Source organism: Halichoerus grypus, chromosome 1 (genome assembly GCF_964656455.1).
Source record: "Halichoerus grypus chromosome 1, mHalGry1.hap1.1, whole genome shotgun sequence".
In the NCBI taxonomy this organism is placed as follows: Eukaryota; Metazoa; Chordata; class Mammalia; order Carnivora; family Phocidae; genus Halichoerus; species Halichoerus grypus.
In genome coordinates this window covers 64,865,363-64,870,040 of record NC_135712.1, presented here as the reverse complement: position 1 = coordinate 64,870,040, position 4,678 = coordinate 64,865,363, and the positions used below count along the sequence as shown (strand labels likewise).

The window sequence follows — 4,678 nt, the reverse complement described above, 5'->3', positions numbered from 1 at the left end:
GTATATAGGTGGTTTATTATCTATGAATTTCTTTTCGGAATAGTAAATGGAACTTAACAAAACATTCATTTAAAATTAGGTCATTGAGGGCGCCTGGGTGGCTCAGTAGGTTAAGCGACTGCCTTCGGCTCAGGTCATGATCCTGGAGTCCTGGGATCGAGTCCCACATCAGGCTCCCTGCTCAGCAGGGAGTCTGCTTCTCCCTCTGACCCTCCTCCCTCTCATGCTCTCTGTCTCTCATTCTCTCTCTCGCAAATAAATAAAAAATTTAAAAAATAAATAAATAAATAAAATAAAATAAAATAAAATAAAATTAGGTCATTGGCTTTCCATGCTACCCAGGGAGGGGTCCATACAGCATTGTTCTGTGTTCCCATGGCAACTTAAAGAGAAACTTATGCAATGTCTGCAGACCTTGATGTCCTGCAAATGAAAGAGGAGGATGTCATCAAATCCCTTGTAGCAGGAACAAACTTAGGTGGCACCAACTTTGACATCGAAATGGAACAGTACATCTACAAAAGGAAAAGTGATGGCGTCTACATCAAAAATCTGAAGAGAACCTGGGAGAAGCTTCTGCTGGCAGCTCGTGCCATTGCTGCCATTGAAAACCCTGCTGATGTCAATGTCATATCATCTGGGAATACTGACCAGCGAGCTGTGCTGAAGTTTGCTGCTGCTACTGGAGCCACTCCTATTGTTCGCTGCTTCACTCCTGGAACCTTTGCTAACCAGATCCAGGCAGCCTTCCAGGAGACTTCTGGTGGTTACTGATCCCAGGGCTGACCACCAGCCTCTCACAGAGGTTCTTATGTTAACCTGCCTACTATCACTCTGTGTAACACAGACTCTCTACTGCACTATGTGCACATTGCCATCCCTTGCAACAACAAGGGAACTCACTCAGTGGGTCTGATGTGGATGCTGGCCCGGGAAGTTCTATGCATGTGTGGCACCATTTTGAGGTCATGCCTGATTTCTACTTCTACAGAGATCCTGAGGAAATTGAAAAGGAAGAGCAGGCTATTGCTGAAAAGGCTGTGATGAAGGAGGAATTTCAGGGTGAATGGACTACTCCAGCTCCTGAGTTCACCGCTACTCAACCTGAGGTCGCAGACTGGTCTGAAAGTGTGCAGGTGCCCTTTGTGCATATTCAGCAGTTCCCTACTGAAAACTGGAGTGCCCAGCCAACTCCTGAAGACTGGTCTGCAGCTCCCACTGCTCAGACTGCTGAATGGGTAGGAACAACCACTGCATGGTCTTAAGCTGCCCTTCCACAAAGGCAAACAAAATGGAAATAAAGTTGAAGGAAAATAAACAGTGTCTTAAAAAAAAAATCAGGTCATTGGGTCTAATCAGATTAAGAATCCTTCGCCTATCTGGATATTGTAGTATTATCTGTTGAAGGCAAGAAAGGACTGAAGATGAGGTCAGTGCCTTCCCAGGAGAAGGCTGTTGCTGCCTATCAAGAGGTCTCATGTAGTATCCCTTTCAGAAACTGATCACTTTCCAAATTTTATTGTTTATCCTCATCAGGAACTCAGAAGTTTTCAGAATTCAAGATCTCTTGAATCAGGCAAATCCATAAGGTTACTCATAGTCAACCTACAAATTTACATTTGAAGCATTTCTTCCCAGGGACTGAAAAGCTTATGTCCACTGTCCAGGACAGCCAGTCCTAGGAACAAAATGAGCATAAATGCTGAGCAAAGAGCACAGAGGGTACTGAAGAGAGATCAGAAGAAGCACTCCAATCTCACAGCAGAGCATACTTCTCTGGCAGCCACAAAGGGCAGGGTCTCTCTTCTGCACAGTCCTTGGGTTTTCACTTTCTGTAGCCCAGTTGATTACTTCCCCTTCTGTCCACACCTCCACCCACCTTCACACAGTCTTCCTCCAGGAAATGTACAATACAATTGATTTACTATCTTCTACTAAATGTCACTCACCTTCTGGACCTGCTTTCCTCTGATTACACCAAATTGTCCACGCATTTCACAGTCTCTTGTTTTATTCCCACAGATGACTAATCATATCCATTGTCTGTGAATTTCACTAGTTCAGCTCAGAAGGTGACCTTATGTCCATGATCTCCAAATTCATGGAGAGGCAGAATTTCTACTGTTGCATCCATATCCTAATGTCAGAAATGAGGGCTAAGGCCCTCTCACTCTTTTCCTGCTCTGCACTAGTCCCTATAGCTGGGACAGTTTTTCTGATTCTTATCTCGACTTGATAAAGAATAGTCCTACCTCCTTTCAGGTTCCCATTGACCCCTTTCTGCCCCCAGCCAACCTGGGTGGCAAACTTCTAGCACAGATCAAGCTGAGACCACCCAAATTATGACAGTACTGATTATGGGTCAGAAGAAATAATACAAGCATCAGGGTATTTGTTTTGTGAGGGGTTTGGTTTTCGGTTTGGTGCTTTTGAATAGAGTGATTTCCACTTACATAAACTGGTCAGATGAACTGAGGAGCTGATTAAATGAACAGTTTATTAAGTTAATTAAGAGATAGTATATATAAAATAGATGAACAATGATTTTCACAGAATTATTAATGAAATATAGTTAAATCAAAACCTACATGAAATATAGTTTAGTTATTTTCTCATGATTCATAAGAGAAGAGTTCAGAGGAGTGTTCTCACGCCTCTGAACCCTATTATATTATGGACTGAAATAATGTTTCCTCAAGCTTTTCATTTCCTTTTTTTTTTTAAGATTTTATTTATTTGACAGAGAGAGACACAATGAGAGAGGGAACACAAGCAGGGGGAGTGGGAGAGGGAGAAGCAGGCTTCCCACTGAGCAGGGAGCCTGATGCGGGGCTCGATCCCAGGACCCTGGGATCATGACCTGAGCCAAAGGCAGACGCTTAATGACTGAGCCACCCAGGCATCCCCAAGCTTTTCATTTCAATCACCCAAACCCTCTCAGTCCTTATTAGTGTTCTCTGTGCTCTTTGACTTTGCAGAGCTGAAATTTTCACTATTATATTTGCATCAGTAAGAAACTTACTTTAACTTTAAAAGTTTTCAGCCCACTCTTTCATTAAGTTTGTTGAGTATGAAGAAGCTTCCCTCACCAAATCAAGAATTCATGTTAGTGTATTTCTGTAAGGCTTTAATTTAATGACTTCCATTCTTCTCCATTAGAAGAAGATGACAGTAAATACAACACAAGTTCATCATTTTCTCTAAGAGTTTTTAAATATTGAATGAACATTAAACTGAAATTTAAGTGTAAGAAATATCTGAAATTGTACCGCATTTATTCATTCATTTAATTATTCATTACATGAACATTTATTAAACATCCATCACGTGGCAGACACTCTAGTAGGCATTGGAGATAGTAAGAGAGCAATTCACGGTTCCAATTCTCAAGGAACTCACAGTTTAAAAAAGGAGAGAGAGAGATGTAAAAATAAAATTTCAATTCACTATAATGGGTACTACTAAGGAAGTTTGATGAAAGTTCAGTGGTAGCACAAAAAAACTAAATGATAACTCTACCTAATGAGAAAGACTATGGAAAGTTCACAGAAGAAGATACTTATACTGAGTTTTGAAGGAGAGGTAGAAATTTTCCCACTAGACCCAGGAAAGAGGGATATTTCAGAAAGATGGGAGAGCATGTGCTAATGTACACAGGCAAGTAGCAATAACGCAGCTTCTGGGAACTGGAAGAAGTTTGATGGGTCTGGTGCCTAAGACAAGACCTCATAAAGATAAGGCTGGAAGGGCTAGATCCTAAATGGCCTTGAATGGCCTGACAAAGGGTTTGGATGTCATTCATTTGGCAGTGGGCAATAATTGATGAGTGCTAAAAGGGGAAGTGACACAATCATATCTGTGTTAGGTAGGATCACAATGGATTCCATGTGGATGAATATGTGGTAAGACCAGAGGTAAAAAGTATAACTGAAATAGCTGGCTCTCTACTGATGATACATGATCCCCTTGTACAGTACAGATTGGATGCTGGGAAACATTTCCTTTACAAGGGTCGACATTTCCCAGTTCTCGCCAAGTGGAACCATGTGACTAGTTCTGGTGAAAGGAATGTGAGTTAAGGTGTATAAGTTATTCTGAGCCAAAAGGGTTAAGTGAGTCTACCCTATGCAGTTTTCACTTCCACAGCAAACCTGAAGGCCTCATGTTGAAAATGGTTGTATCACAAGATGGAAAAAAACCTGGATCCCTGAGTCAGAAAAGAGATGCCCAGGAGAGCCTCTCAGCCAATTACACTTATGTTGAACTTCGCGTGAGTAAACAATTTTTTTGTGTACTAAGCCTCAGAGATCTAAATATTATTTTTAAAAAACTGTTGGATTACCTTGACTAACACAGGAGGAGTATTAGGAGATGGTTGCAATACTTAAGATAAAAATAGAGACTTCCCATGTTATATGCTGAAGTATAGGAGCCCTTAGAGAAGATAAGTGGAAAATGGAAGAAAGAGGGATAATAATTTATAGATAATATTAAGAAGACAGAAGGAGATGGGATCCAGAGCATAGGAAGCAATAGCTCCTTCAACAGGAGAAGGAAAGGAGTGAGGTCTCTTTATTTAAAACAAACTGAGGGTGGGGCGCCTGGGTGGCTCAGTCGTTAAGCGTCTGCCTTCGGCTCAGGTCATGATCCCAGGGTCCTGGGATCGAGCCCCGCATTG

General features: G+C 41.6%; 1 pseudogene; it reads left to right on the top strand.

Moving 5' to 3' along the window:
- The first annotated feature begins 402 nt into the window (after positions 1 to 402).
- LOC118547969 (small ribosomal subunit protein uS2 pseudogene) lies at positions 403 to 1,265 on the top strand (annotated as a pseudogene).
- Positions 1,266 to 4,678: the final 3,413 nt, after the last annotated feature.